Here is a 16576-nt window from a genome sequence, read left to right as displayed (position 1 = left end):
TGGCCCCTTGCGTCGTTGTGGCAGGCGTCCACAGATCCGCATCGTGCGGATCGCATCTAAAGGTCGCCATTGACGATCAATTATTCTCACGTTTCTGAAAAGCAAACGGCAGTACCCACGCGGCATAGTATAGAAGTCTTGTAAGCAGTGACCAACGCATGATCAATTATAATCGGGGGTGCTACAGAAACGTGAGAATAATTGACCGTTTGTGGCTAGCATAACGGATAGTATTGCGTCCACTGATCCGCATCGTACGAATCGTATCTAACGGATTTTATCTAACGTATAAAATTAAAAATCCCAATACGTAAGATGCGGATCTGAGGACGCCTGCCATAAACATGAGAACTATTAAGGCTCTAATTTACCTTAATTATATTAAAGTAGCCTTTGATTGCGATCTCACCTGATGTTAAGTGACGATGCAGTCTAAGATAGCAGCGGGCTTACTTAGAAGAGGTACAAGTATGTCTAATGGTCTATCCATACCTTTGACGGTTTGTACGCGTCATCGTACCGGAACGCTAAATCGCTTGGCGGTACGTCTTTGCCCGTAGGGCCTACGTAGCTCGTAGTATAAGATACTACGCTACAGAGTAAAAAGGCCAATCAGTCTGCTCCTCAGACCACTTACAGAAGGACTAGTACGTATCGCACCCAAATTCACGGACAAAATTGTCAAAAATCTCATTTTCTGATGAAAATGAGCTTTGATTTGGTATATATCTTACATCATTCAACTACACAAAAAGATATTTTTACGGAGCTCTTTAAGCGACGAACACGATGACTACAATGAAACATCGATACTATAGAGACAGCTTTTATAATCGCACTAGCTGACGCCGCGCGGTCTCACCTGCGTGGTTCCCGTTCCCGATAAGTCGGCTATCTAACACTGAAAGAATTTTTCAAATCGGACCGGTAGTTCCTGAGATTCGCGCGTTCAACCAAACAAACAAGCTCTTCTTCTTTATACATATATTAGTATTAGTATAGATCAGATTAGATCGTTGATCATATACTTTGACAGTAAAGTAACGTCGTATACAATAGTTGGTCTGAGGTGTGCTCTTACGAAATGATCAATGCGCGAGATGACTGAGCAGCGCTTAATATGGTAATTGTTGCGAGCAGCAGGTGAGCGGGTCATTGACCCCGCACAGGTGTAACCTACGGACACTGCGGGCTAAATTCGTACGCTCGTATTGTTTTGCACTGTTCTTTTTGATTATGATTGTTGATAGTAGCCCCATAGCCTTTAGCTATAAAACTACCGCGAAGGTACAATCAGAATACGAGGTTTATAGGTTTGATTTCTTAAGATTCCGAAATATTGAGTTTTTTTTTTAAGAAATCCTCAGTTGCAGCCTACTTATAAATTACATAACACCCCTGCGCCTCGAAAAGCACGTCAAGCCACCCATCCTAAACGGCCTCCGTGGCGCAGTGGTATACGCGTTGGATTTACAAAACGGAAGTCCTGGGTTCGATCCCCAGCTGAGCCGATTTAGATTTACTTAATAGGTCCAGGTCTGGCTGGTGGGAGGCTTCGGCCGTGGCTAATTACCCTACTGGCAAAGACATACCGCCAAGCGATTTTTTATATTTTTTTTTAATTAAAATTAAACTGATTTTGATTGATTGTCCTCAAAGGTTAGCCTTTAAGGACAATCAATCAAAATTAAATATGTAAAGAATAAAAAAAATTTAAACAAAAACGTGGTGGGTCTAAGCCCCAAATTCCCGTGAGCCACTCAAAATTCCAGTGACTTGATGACAATGATAGGGAATACAAATGTTATTGATCTTTCGGAACTGTCATTCCCATTTATTTTTTAGTGTTGTAAGCGTTAACGTTTGTAGAAAGAGAATCGACGCGCCACATGGCTATAGGTAGGCCAAGTTCGGATAAGAAAATCGCACAAATTATACTTATAAAGCCTCAACAGCTCCACGGTTAGAAGTTAGACTCAAATACGAGAGGTCTGAGGTTTAATTCCACCGCATGGGATTTGGGGCGTGCGTGATCTTCACAAGCAACTTACAGTAGGTACAATTAGTTATTCTACATATTATAATTATATTAGGGCGACCTCTAAAGGGAGGGTTATGATTTTAACAGTATAGTTTATGTTTCTACGTAGCGCCTTACCTATTCATCCGATTTTGATATACAAGTTAATCGATTCATTGCTATGGTCCTGGGTAAAATAGGCTACATTTTAACCGACCTCAACAATAAGAGTCGATTTTACCTTGTAAACCCCGATTTTAATTTTTTTTTTTTTACCGTTTAGTGTATTTTCCGTAATCAAGTAATTTAGATTTTGTTTTGTAAATGAAGTAAATGAATACATGCATAATAATTACATAATGTAGGTCACACAGGAATAATTACAACTACATATGTGTGTGTGATAAAATCAATGATAAGAGACTAACATAATAATTGTAACATACAATTAGCTTTGTGCCGCCGAACCAATTAAATTGTAGTGATTTAACTGGGACGTTGTGGGTAAATCGCAAATCACAGAAGTCGCGAATTAAACTGTCTTATGTGAACTTGTGTTGTTTTAACACAGAGATTTTGTTTAAGAATTAAATTATGGCATAGATTTTTTATGAAACATATGGCATAGAGATTTTATCGTTTAATGAATTATGGCATAGAGATATTTGTGTATTAAATTATAACAGAGATTTTAATTTATCAGATTATGGCATAAATTTTTTGTGTAACTCATTATGGTACTTGGTACATTTTTGTGTATCAAATTATGACATAGAGGCATGACGAGCAACTGTTGAGTTTCTTGCCGGTTCTTCTCAGCAGAACCTGCCTTCCGAACCGGTGGTAGAATCTTTACAAATAGTCAACTGCCTTATCAAAAGTGCTTGTAAACTAATCTTACTTGAAATACATTAATTTTGATTTTGAGTTTGACAAACTTTGCATTTTGTTTAATTTGAGTTCAGAGAGGACCAAACTAGCAATCCACTGCTATAAATATTATGCTTATTTTTCTAAATAAAAATGTACAAACAAATTGAAATAAATACAAGTATAAGTCTAAGTATGTGTACCTACATGATATCACTAATCTCTCAACTGTTGTAGGAGATTAATCATATTACGATACTTAGCTGTTTATTACACGTTTTAGTAAGACCGGAAAAAAGAATATTTTTGCTTTTTCGTAACAATATGACGCTTAAACACTAACCAAACGAAAAACCTCAACAAAGAGTTCCTCTTGGATTTAACACTAACCGTGAATCTAATGAGGTATATCAAAAAAAAAAAAAACTTATTCCATGCGTACGATGCCGCGTACATCTGCTAGTTTTGAATAAAGGTTTCAAAGTATATTATATAGGTAGGTAATTGAACGGTAGAGCAGTCCGCCCGCTGACTGTCGCCGACGGGGCAGGTGTTCGCCCAGGCTGTACACCTATGGACCTTTGCGCAAAAAAAAAAACTTCGCTCCAAATGTCACTACCAGCTGTCCTACCATCGTGCGTTCACCCAATTGGATGATTCTACCGCGCTTCGTAATAACTATGTAATGTACAAAATTACAATGTTTTAGATATATAATATAATAATTATATTGTTCATACGTATAGTTTGTATAAACAATATACTTATTAATAATACAAAAAATAACAATGATATAGCGTAACGAAATTCACGTGATTTTCGGAATATCCCAGACTAGTTTCGAACTTTTACAAGGTGAAACTAATTGAAAACACAGTAGTTTAAATTTAAAAAAAACGGTGAAAAAACTACAAAAGAAAAACAAAGTGAAGAAAAATATTTTAACATACAGTGACATTACAAAGCCGTTTAAAAGTAGCATACTTGCTTATTACCAGCCTATTTTAACTTTTAACGACCTATCACAGGGCCAGGCCTTATAGGATATGGAGTTTAGCTAGCCTGCCTGCCTAGCTTATGATTGCAGTGTCATTAAAATATCAATACAGGCTTTCCAATATCAAAATCAAATACCAATATACAACTCTTGTCATGTAGAATATGTACTTATATCTGGCAAAACCCAAGGGTATCAGCTCATCATAGTGCATGCCCTGAGTATGGACCAAGGCCCGTTTGAAATACTCTTAACTTTATTTTAAGTTTTCGACTTTAATTAAACAAAAAAAAAAAAAATTTGATTTTACTTGTGAGAGCATACCGCGCTGATTTTCAGATGCTACCTTAGAACAGCTAATTTAATTACTAAAACCAAAACACAAATTGTTTGTCAAATGATTTTTAAAGCTGTTAAAATTTTAACATTTTAAAATACTACACTACTAGTTATCATAATTGAACATATATGATTAAAGAACCAGACATTGGTATTCAAAAGCATCTATTGTAAAAACAACTTTGTACTTTAAAGAAAAATAATTTAATATGTTACTAAACTGTAAAATAGCTTTAACAGTAAAATACTACAAAGTTCAAGTTAGGTATATCAGAAAAAACTTAATAAAGGAGCAAAAAGTGTTATTTGAATTGAAGTTTATATTAATTTGAATCCTTCTGCCTGGCATATTAAAATGAGTTATGGAACATTTATGGAATGATGAAATCCAGGATTGTTACCAAAGTGTTTCAAATCAAAATCCAAGCACGTAACATAAAGACAAAAAGTTTATACCGGAAGAAACGAAAATTCGCTTAGACACATACCTACTTGTGATATAAAATGAGTTTTATATTGAACATACGTGATTGATACTCCCATTGACATAATTTTAGCGTATATTTTATTTTCAGTCACTATGCTGACGAAAAAAAAGAATGAACACTTTATTTAAATACATTTTTACCTAAAAACCGGTAAATCTCTCACACATATTAAAAAACAAAAGCAATAAACAAAAATATACAATTATAAAGGTGCATATACATTGAAGAAAATGTTAATGAGGCATGTTAAGAAATGTGAACACTGCAAATAGGATCCAAATAATGGGCCACACACAGTTACACAAAAAGCTCGCGTGTTTAAAAAAAAAAAGTGTAATAAAAAAGAGCGGGCAAAACACTCACCTTATTATTCAACCAGGGCGTTTAGGACGGGGAAGTTGTACCTAGAACAATTGAATTCGGAATTAATGCCAATATTGAGGGTAGGGCCAACGTGAATTGTTTATTTTTTTTTATTAGACATTAAAACCTACATGGTGTGTGAGGTTAAGGCGCGTGATGTTCCATTGTTTTGTTTTAGGAGGCCGTGAGCCTTGTCGGGCTTGCATGGGTGGACTGGCATCGCTCGGGCTTCGCACGGGCTTTAGTACGCTCCAGTGAGACTCCGGGGCGCCGCCGCGGCACATGCGCAGAGCATCCACGACAACACCCCTACCTCTCAATGTGCCCCGGAAACGAGAACTTAACAAGTCACACCGCACGACACCCCCTTACGTCTTTTCTCTGTTGCAAACAATACCACCTCTGGTAAGAGTACCTTAAGTAGACTACGAAAAGATCCGAAATATATTTGACTAGCGGACGCCCGCGACTTCGTCCGCGTCCTACCCTACCCTACCCCTACCCTACCCCTACCCTACACTACCCAACCCCTACATCTACCCTACCCCTACCCCTACCCTACCCTACCCCTACCCCTACCCTACCTCAAACCTACCCCTACCCTACCTTACCTACACCCTACCCCCATCCTACCCCTACCCTCCCCGTATCCTATCCCTTTTCTACCCCTATCCCACCCGTACCCCTATCTCACGCCTATCCTACCCCTACCCTACCACTTCCCTATCCTACCCGTACCCCTACCCTACCACTACCCTAAACCCGGCCCTAAACCTACCCTACCCCTACACTACCCCTACGCTTCCCTACCCGTACCCTACCCTACCTTGTAACTTCTCTATCTTATTCCTACCCTTAGCAAAATCGGTCCAGTCCTTCGAGAGTGGTGGTATGACCAAGAGAAATAGAGACTTCTATGCTAATAATATAAAGAGGTAAAGTTCGTGTGGTTGTAGGGGGTAATCTCTGGATCTACTGGACCGATCTGGAAAATTGTTTTACCAATAGAAAGCTACGTTATTTGCGAGTGTCATAGGCTATGTTTGGTCCTCATATTTACACGGGAACGGGATCTACGTAAATGAAAGCGCCGGGCGTCATATAGCGGAATTTCTGCGTCTTTTAGAAATTTTGTATTATCTCCGAAACTATTTGAGTAATTAACATACTGTAAAGGGTAAATCTTATCTCCATAATATCCTTGTGATTATTAAATAATTTATTTTAATAAGGATTAAAGTTTAGTTGTATAAATAATGACGTAAACCTAAGTATATAAAATTAATAATTTTTAAAACACAAAAGGTACTATATCTGCTAATATATAGAAGATAGATATATGGTGTCGCGGACTTTTTTGTAGAACTTTTAAAGATACATAAAGTCTCCATACATTAATTTCAATTTTACACAATGGTTAAGGCAGCGCATGCGAATAAGTCTGTTTAAAAGGTTTTTAGTCCGACCTGTATGACAAAAACTGTGATAACTCGGCTAATATATATGATACCAATATAAAATATAGCCTATAGCACTCCCCGATAATGTAGCATTCTACTGGTGAAAGAATTTTTAAAATCGGACCAGTAGTTCCGAAGATTACCCCATTTAAAAAATGTGACAAACTTACAAACTTACAAACTTTACCTCTTTATAATATTAGTATAGATAGTATAGATAAACCAGCAATCGACAAGAATAACATTGTGATCGTTAACAATAACATAACATTGTCCAAACTCCTGTATCTCTACATTTTTTGTAGCGTAAGACGAAACGTTTCTACATATTTACACTATGTAGCTAACAATACCTCTAGTATTGCAAGTAGATAATAGGTTCAAATTCTATTGTGCGAAAATTTGGTACGTACGCAATATACTCAATGATATTTTATTAGCTTTATTGAATGATCAGAGTTATTCCAAACATACAGCGTAAGTTTGTACTTTTTCACTCTGTAGCTACTCGTAACAGGACCACTTCTAATATTTAGTCCCTAAAAAGTTTCGTACATTATTGTGTGAATTTTCGTTCGTACATTATTGTGCGAGTTTGTAGAAAACTAGATTAAGTATGCTTATAGTAGTAATGGATCATCGAAATTAAGCTTCCCCACACGCTGATACATTCTCTACGTGAATATGCTGAAAATATAGTACGAGTCTCATCTACTCCTAGAAGACGTACAAAATTGGATAATTTATTCGGCCAGAAGAAAGAAATCATCTTCGAACGCGATTTATAATGTGTAGACTCCTTTACGATCTATCTGATAATAACCATTCATTATCAACAGCCCATTTTTTCCATTTTTTTATTCTTTACAAACCCACCTGATGGTAAGTGAGGATGCAATCTAAGATGGAAGCGAGGTAACTTGTTAGGAGTAGGATGAAAATCCACACCCCTTTAGGTTTCTACACATTTTACCGAAACGCTAAATCGCTTACCTGTAGGGTTGTAAATAGCCACAACAGGTGTGTGTGTGTACGCATGTACCAAGCCTCTTCTTGGTATGCCGAGCTTAGGTGGATAATGATGTTAATGATAATGACCGGGGCTGGCTGTCGGCATAACGTGATCTAATTCACGGGTTGTAACATCACAATCGTCCCAACTCCGCAACAAAGTACCAAGTACCAAAGTACCAAGATCATATTACATACATGGCTAACCACTGGACTAATCAGAAGAAGAAAAAGATGAAATACTGTATTGCACACAAAAACACAATAATAAAACATTTAAAATGAAAAAAACTTAAACTTAGCAATCTAACACTTAGCAATCTAACACTAAGCAATCTCTACCAGGCAACCCCTGACGAGAGGACTTGCGAAGAAAAAGCGGTCAGTTATTAGATTGGTTAAACAACTTATCAGTTAATAAACATTGTCAGAACATCCTGGGAGGTCATAATGTATCTCTTTGTATATTCACATAATTTGTTTATGTATCTATTATTAGGTACCTACAACTTATTCTAGTTACTCGAGCACTCAGCTACAGAATGTATGGAATAACAAACTTTCATCCCGATTAATGCTTTCATAAGTTGAACTGCTCGTTCGTGTATTCTCTTTGATGTCCGCGCCAAGAACTCGCCTATGTTAATACAAGAACTTGCGTTAAAGAGTCCGGTGTACAATCCTGTGTAAGCTTTTACCTACTCGAGCAAATTGAAAAGTTTTGCTGCTTGTTATTACCCGGCTCACCACTAATATTTACGCAGTGAATTGAGAACGTTTTCAAAGTAAATAAAGCCAGGATACGATTGACAAAGCATTACACTCAGGTGAGATTGTAGTAAGGCTAACTTGTAAAGAATAAAAAAAACTTTGACAGGTGTCAGAAACGCAATCTCTGAGCGGCCGAACTTTAGGCTTAGTTTAAAACTATTTGAAACGTCAAGTACAACTATTTGTAGAAACTGCCACAAGTTCATTTAAATAAGGCTTAATTTACAAGCACTTTGGAAAGGTTTGTCTGTTTGTATTTAGAGACTCTACCACCGCTTCGGAGGCTTGTAATCTTCTAAGAAAAGCTAGCAAGAAACTCAATAGTTAAAGAGGTGAGAATAAAGAATTTATCTACTCGTATCTACTTAGTCCTGAGACTTGATCTACCTATCTATGGGCCTCATATGAAGGCTCAGAGTCACACAGCGAGCGATGAAACGAGCTATGGTAGGATACTCTTTGCGTGATCGAATCAGAAATGAGGAGATCCGCAGAAGAACCAAAGTCACCGACATAGTTTGACATGTCGCGAAGCTGAAGTGGCAATGGGCGGGGCACACAGTTCGAAGAGCCGAATGACGTTGGGGTCCCAAGGTGCTGGAATGGCAATATCGCACTACAAAGCGCAGTGTTGGTCGACCCCGGTAGACCAGGTGGACTAACGACATCAAAGGAAGCGCTGGGATTCGCTGAATGCAGGCGGCTTAGGATAGTGATGTTTGGAAGTCCCTACAAAAGGCCTATGTCCTGCAGTGGACGTCCATCGGCTGATATGATGATAATAATAATAAATTTTAATAATAATTTATTTATTCATCAGAAAGTAGGTTTACAAAGATAGCTTATTTAATAATAAATGTGTATTTATTATTAAATAATAAAATTCATATGTGTATGAAAAATTTAAATATAATCCTAATTTATAAGCAAACAGATAAAAAAGAAAAGATATGTAATAGCTTATACAATTTAACATTTAATGATCCAACGATTATGACAAATCGAACTCAAAATTACTGTGACAGATAAAATAAAATAATAGTCATAATATATACTGTCAAAATTATTAAACTATGTTAAATTTAGTGCAATATCAAATATTTATTACCAATTATGTTAAAATGCGTTCAAATTATACACATGTCATGATGTGTGATGATGATATATCTGAGATATTTATGGTTAATAATAATATTAACTTCCTTTCCCTTTCCTCGAATTATTAAGAATGTGATCATTGAGTTGAAGTCAATTTGTTAAGTGCTGTCAAACGTTGGCATTGTATGGTTAACGACTTGCTTGCATGCAACTTGCTTTCAGCTTTATTCTCTTGATACTTTTGGGCTCTGTTATAAAATATTTAGGAGATAACAAATATCATAATATCGGTGTTTTATTAAAGCTCGTCTGTGAGAAATTATTCTTTAAAGAATATTCCACTAATATTATAAACGCGAAAGTTTGTATGGATGTTTGTTATTCTTTAACGCCGCAACTACTGAACCGATTTGAATTAAATTAAAAATGAAAATAGATAATACCTTGGATTAACATAGAACCTACTCTTTGTCACCGAAAAAATCTATGGTTTCCCGCGATTTATGAAAAACTTATGGTAATGTTTGTTTGTACACGCCGCGTCTAATGAACCGAATTAGCTGAAATTCGGAACGAAGATAGATTATAACCTGAATTAAGGCTACTTTTTATCCCGGAAATATTAAAAATACGTGTAGTTACATACTTATTTTTCGCGCGTAGCACCGCAGTTAGTTTGACATATATCTTTTAAATTTGATTCTCATTTCACTTAAATTAGTCGGAAAGACTGTAAGTTCAATAGGGATGATGACAGTGTTTTAAATTGTATATAAATTAAGAGTATACTAATAGTAAAGCAATTTTGTAAAAGGAACAGGGTATCTGCGATCATTACTTTCGGAGCTATAGGGGTTTAAAGAGTCAGATTTGCGGCGCTGCCGCGGATCTCTGAAAAACGCCCCATACAAAATGGCTCGAAAAAATGACGTCATAGGCAATGTAATGATCGTTAGATTTGTATGCGCGTTCAAACAAAATTACTAATATCTTTGTTATTTGTGCGTTTATCTTTATAGTTCATATATTAAAAAATGTCACATTTAATGTAAGGAAGCTAAAAATGTATGAATTTTCATCTAATTACGATAAAAAATTTTTAATAGTTTTTGAAATTTTATAATTTGATTTATTTTGCAAATATCCAGTCAATCTTTGCTTTTTATGTATAAATTAGTTAACATTGATCCTATTTACCCGAATGTATCATAAAAATCAATATATTCAAACCTAGTCATCATCCCCATTAGTCGGAAAGACTGTTAGAAGAAGTGGGACCCACAATAGTCTATAGGGTAGACATCGAACTCATAACCTCTCGGTATTGAGTCCGACCAATTTACCTAAGAGCTGTTGAGGTTTCATTTAATATATTCAATTAGAGGTTTAGCGTTTACGCTTTCTGAAAACGAGAGCTGCCGAACTCGACCAACATGTATAATGCTAATGATTAGAGATGGGCCGAGTACTCGGTTGATACTCGGTACTCGGCATACTCGGCGGATTTTTTGATACTCGTACTCGGCCGAATAACTCGGTCGGTGAATGCCGAGTATACCTTGTTTAAGAAAAGCATTATTTAGGTACATATAATTATAACAACAGTGTTAATCAAAAAGTATTTATTAGTAATTTAGGAAATCTTTGAAAATCTCAATTAAATTTTAATATAATTAAAATGAAAGATTTAAAAGAGCAACTGTTGAGTTTCTCGTCGCTCTTCTCAACAGGAGACTGCGCCTTCTGAGCGACTACAAATAGTCAAACTTGATGTTTCTAAAGAAACTAAACTTGAAGCTTGTAAACTAAGCCTACTTGAAAAAAACAATTTTGAATTGAATTGAATTGAATTGAATTGAATTAATACTTGTTTACGCGCGCGAAATGGGAATTTGTAGAACCGAGTTACTCGGCCGATTACTCGGTTGAAAAAAAATTTAACCGAGTAAAACTCGTTACTCGTTACTCGGCGAAAGTGTTACTCGGCGCATCTCTAGTAATGATTGATTGATGATTGACTAGCAAACTTATAGATACGATTGAATAGTCGGCAAGAATTACAAATAAAGCAACTTCTAACAATTCCATATTTGCTATTAACGCTAACAAATAGTTAGTCAAACAAATCGGTAGCTTACGCCATAGAATATGACATCCAGGGGAGCGATAGTGAGATCAATCAATAGAGCGGGCCAAATAATAACGATCAAACACATTAACACGCATGTCATGTCTATTTGGCCCACAACATTAGTACGTACAGTGTACAGTGACCAATATGAATAGTACATAACCGCCTATTTGTCAATAGCTATTAGCGGCCCGATGAGGCCTTGCTGAAGACAATCGTTACCACGGCGACCGGGTTACAACAAACTGCATGAAATCATTTTCAAGACCTGAATTTTCTATCAAGTCTTTATAAACTTAGAACAAAACTTTAACAGTTAAAGTTTAGAAATTGTAACTGTACCTTATGGTTTATTTGAAAAACAATTACATTCAATTATTGGGATATTACTAAAAGCAACAACTACTAAATAATAGTCATCTACTTTTTGATACAAACACAACTAAACTAAACTTAACTTAACCAAACTTTGTAAACTAGTACTTCTGTAAGAAATAAATGACTTTTTTATTTTATTTATTAGGGTATTAATTATAGAAAAACCTTGTTGGTACAAAGGAACCGAGGTATAGCGATATTTGGGTTCCATAGGTATCGAAGCAAGGTATCCAAATAGGGATATTTGGGTGCCTCGGTTCTTTAGGTACCGAACCGAGCTATCGAAATAAGGATATTTGGGTGCCTCGGTTCTTTAGGTACCGAACCGAGCTATCCAAATATGGATATTTGGGTGCCTCGGTCCTTTAGGTACCGAACCGAGGTATCCAAATAGAGATAATTGGGTGACTCGGTTCTTTAGATACCGAACCGAGGTATCCAAATAGGGTAATTTAGGTGTCTCGGTTCTTTAGGTACCCAACCGAGGTATTCAAATAAGGATATTTGGGTCCCTTGGTTTTTTACCCGGGTCAGGTACAACAAATTCTAAATAACAGCCTCGAGTTTGGTTGGTGCTTTTAACCCGTAGCTCCAGGTCATTTGCAATTTACATCTGATAGTGTTTGTCAGGTTATCTATATCGTTTAATACTTAAATATATATATATATTTCAAGTAAGTCCCCTTTTTTCAACTAAGCGAAATACTAATAATTCCTTTCTGATTTGTGTACGGAACTAAAGACCCTTGGCGTGGAGCTGTTGCAGCTTAAATTGACCCTAACCAGGAGTAGAATACAGAAGGCCTATTATGCGCACAACTACCGCTATTGGTTGACTTTTGTCTTTGTCCAGACCAAGATATCTCAAAGGTTTATCCGACTGCACAAATGAGACCATTATTTTTTCTCTACAATCAAATGAATTGCTTGAAAAGGCGTGCAAGGAGTAGCTACAATCCACCCCCTATATGTTCTAGTTAGGATGGGTGTTATGGCTTAAATAATAATTTATTCAATAGCGAGGTATGTGAGCCAACAGATGTTGGGACAATGCAGTATCCAGCCGTGAGAATGTCACCGTTGGTCAACAATTATGCAGTAGTGACCTAATTGTCTTTCTTTCCAGACTTAGTACTCTGTAATTTTCTGAAGACTTATGGGAGGGGGGGGGGAGGTATACGTGGCCTGTAATTTGTTCTTCGCCAGCTGCTGAATATTTCAGCAGCTCGTGGGAACGCTGGCCACCCGGCCTAGGCAAGTGGCGGTGTCCACACGCGATTTCCACAATAAGAATACGACAGATGTCTAAATACAAAATTACGGGTTGTTATAGAGGAAATTGCGCCGATACCGCGTCGTATATATCATGGTTCGATTTTATATTGCAATATTTATACTCTAAATATTTAATATCGTGGTTCAATAATATATTGCGATACGTAGTACTATGAATATTTATTTTTACACTAGAAGCCGCTTGGGATTCTTACAGAAATATAGGCTATTTGTTGTTCCAAGCTTAAACTCGGCTTCGGCCGAGGCTAGTTACAATCGTACCGACACAGACGTACCGCCAAGCGATTTCGCTTTCCAACACGATGTCGTGTAGAAACCGAAAGGGGTGTGGATTTTCAGCCTACTCCTAACAAATTAGCCCGCGTCTTTCTTAAATTGCATCATCACTTACTATCTAGTGAGATGGTAGTCACTTGTATCGCTTGTAGAGAACAAATGTTCAATACTTCCGTGTAGTAGTATCAGAAATTAATTGATTATGTATTTTAAATTTTTACTCTACTCAAATTAATTCTCCCCCTCTCAATTTTTATTATTATATTATACTAGCGGACGCCCGCGACTTCGTCCGCGTAAATTTCGATGTCAACTTTACTACTACCCCTACCCTACCCTACCCCTACCCTGCCACTACCCCAACCCTACCCAACCCCTACATCTACCCTACCCCTACCCTACCCTACCCCTACCCTACCCTACCATACCCCTACCCCCACTCTACCCCTACCCTACCCCAAACCGACTCCTACCCTACCCCTACCTTACCTACACCCTACCCCCATCCTACCCCTACCCCCATCCTACCCCTACCCTCCAGTACCCTACCCCTTTCCTACGCCTATCCCACCCGTACCCCTATCTCACGCCTATCCTACCCCTACCCTCCCCGTACCCTACCCCTTTCCTACGCCTATCCCACCCGTACCCCTATCTCACGCCTATCCTACCCCTACCCTACCACTTCCCTATCCTACCCGTACCTCTACCCTACCACTACCCTACCTCTACCCCTACCCTACCACTACCCTAAACCCGGCCCTAAACCTACCCTATCCCTACACTACCCCTACGCTTCCCTACCCGTACCTTACCCTACCCTGTAACTTCTCTATCTTACTCCTACCCTTAGCAAAATCGTTCCAGTCCTTCGAGAGTGGTGGTATGACCAAAAGAAATAGAGACTTCTATGCTAATAATATAAAGAGGTAAAGTTCGTGTGGTTGTAGGAGGTAATCTCTGGATCTACTGGACCGATTTGGAAAATTGTTTTACCAATAGAAAGCTACGTTATTTGCGAGTGTCATAGGCTATGTTTGATCCCCATATTTACACGGGAACGGGAACTACGTAAATGAAAGCGCCGGACGTCATATAGCGGAATTTCTGCGTCTTTTAGAAATTTTGTATTATCTCCGAAACTATTTAAGTAATTAACATACTGTAAAGGGCAAATCTTATCTCCATAATATCCTTGTGATTATCCTTGTAATTTTAATAAGGATTAAAGTTTAGTTGTATAAATAATGACGTAAACCTAAGTATATAAAATAAATAATTTTTAAAACACAAAAGGTACTATATCTGCTAATATATAGAAGACTAGCGGACGCCCGCGACTTCGTCCGCGTAAAAATTGATGTAAACTTCTCTACCTCTACCTAACCCTGCTCGGAAACCTACCCAACCCTACCCTACCCTACCCCTACCTTACTCCTACCCTACCGCTAACACTAACCCTACCCTCCCCCACCTTACCCCTACCCTAACCCTACCCGTAACCTATCCATACCCTAGCCTACCCTACCCCTAATATACCCCTACCCTACCCCTACCTTACCCCTACCCTAACCCTACCCTACCCCTACCCTACCCCTATCCTACTCTTCCCCTACCCTATACGTTCCATATCCTTCTCCTACCTCCACCTTGCCCCTACCCTACACAACCCCTACCTTATCCGTACCCTACACAACCCCTACCTTATCCGTACCCTACCCTACCCTACCCTACCCTACACTTTCCCTAAATTACTCCTACCCTACCTCTATCCTACCCCTTCCCTACCCCTATCCTATCCCTACCCTCAGCAAAATTGGTCCAGCCTTTTGTGCGTGGTGCAATGACCAAAAGACTACAATTTCCCAAGCGACTTCTATGCTAATACTATTAAGAGGTAAAGTTTGTGTGGTTGTCGGGGGTAATCTCTGGATCTACTGGACCGATTTGGAAAATTTTTTTACCAATAGAAAGCTACATTATTTGCGAGTGTCATAGGCTATGTTTGGTCCTCATATTCATACGGGAACGGGAACCACGTAATTGAAACCGCGGGGCGTCATATAGCGGCATTTCTGTGACTTTCAGAAATTTTGTATTATCTCCGAAACTATATAACTAACTAGCGGACGCCCGCGACTTCGTCCGCGTAAATTTCGATGTCAACTTTACTACTACCCCTACCCTACCCTACCCCTACCCTACCACTACCCCAACCCTACCCTACCCAACCCCTACATCTGCCCTACCCCTACCCTACCCTACTCTACCTCTACCCCACCCTACCCCTACCCTACCCCAAACCTACCCCTACCCTACCCCTACCTTACCTACATCCTACCCCCATCCTATCCCTACCCCCATCCTACCCCTACCCTCCCCGTACCCTCCCCGTACCCTATCCCTTTCCTACCCCTATCCCACCCGTACCCCTATCTCACGCCTATCCTACCCCTACCCTACCACTACCCTAAACCCGCCCCTAAACCTACCCTACCCCTATACTACCCCTACGCTTCCCTACCCGTATCCTATCCTACCCGGTAACTTCTCTATCTTACTCCTACCCTTAGCAAAATCGGTCCAGTCCTTCGAGAGTGGTGGTATGACCAAGAGAAATAGAGACTTCTATGCTAATAATATAAAGAGGTAAAGTTCGTGTGGTTGTAGGAGGTAATCTCTGGATCTACTGGACCGATTTGGAAAATTGTTTTACCAATAGAAAGCTACGTTATTTGCGAGTGTCATAGGCTATGTTTGATCCCCATATTCACACGGGAACGGGAACTACGTAAATGTAAGCGCCGGGCGTCATATAGCGGAATTTCTGCGTCTTTTAGAAATTTTGAATTATCTCCGAAACTATTTAAGTAATTAACATACTGTAAAGGGCAAATCTTATCTCCATAATATCCTTGTGATTATTAAATAATTTATTTTAATAAGGATTAACGTTTAGTTGTATAAATTATGACGTAAACCTAAGTATATAAAATTAATAATTTTTAAAACACAAAAGGTACTATATCTGCTAATATATAGAAGATAGATATATGGTGTCGCGGACTTTTTTGTAGA

General features: G+C 38.3%; 1 protein-coding gene across 3 annotated transcripts in view; it reads right to left on the bottom strand.

The window, feature by feature from the left end:
• LOC112058008 (heterogeneous nuclear ribonucleoprotein K) overlaps positions 1–16576 on the bottom strand; it is a 59067-nt gene that overhangs the window by 30752 nt on the left and 11739 nt on the right. For 2 of the 3 annotated variants that reach the window (XM_024098653.2, XM_024098655.2), the window contains exon 2: positions 5078–5118. The gene's annotated coding sequence lies outside the window, so the exon portion shown is untranslated. Of the gene's footprint in view, positions 1–5077; positions 5119–5208; positions 5297–16576 lie in introns of those variants that run through there. The other variant, XM_024098654.2, reaches the window with a different exon arrangement.

This window comes from Bicyclus anynana, chromosome 20 (genome assembly GCF_947172395.1).
Source record: "Bicyclus anynana chromosome 20, ilBicAnyn1.1, whole genome shotgun sequence".
In the NCBI taxonomy this organism is placed as follows: domain Eukaryota; kingdom Metazoa; phylum Arthropoda; class Insecta; order Lepidoptera; family Nymphalidae; genus Bicyclus; species Bicyclus anynana.
The sequence above is the reverse complement of the archived record's forward strand: the minus strand, read 5'-3'. Positions and strand labels throughout refer to the sequence as shown.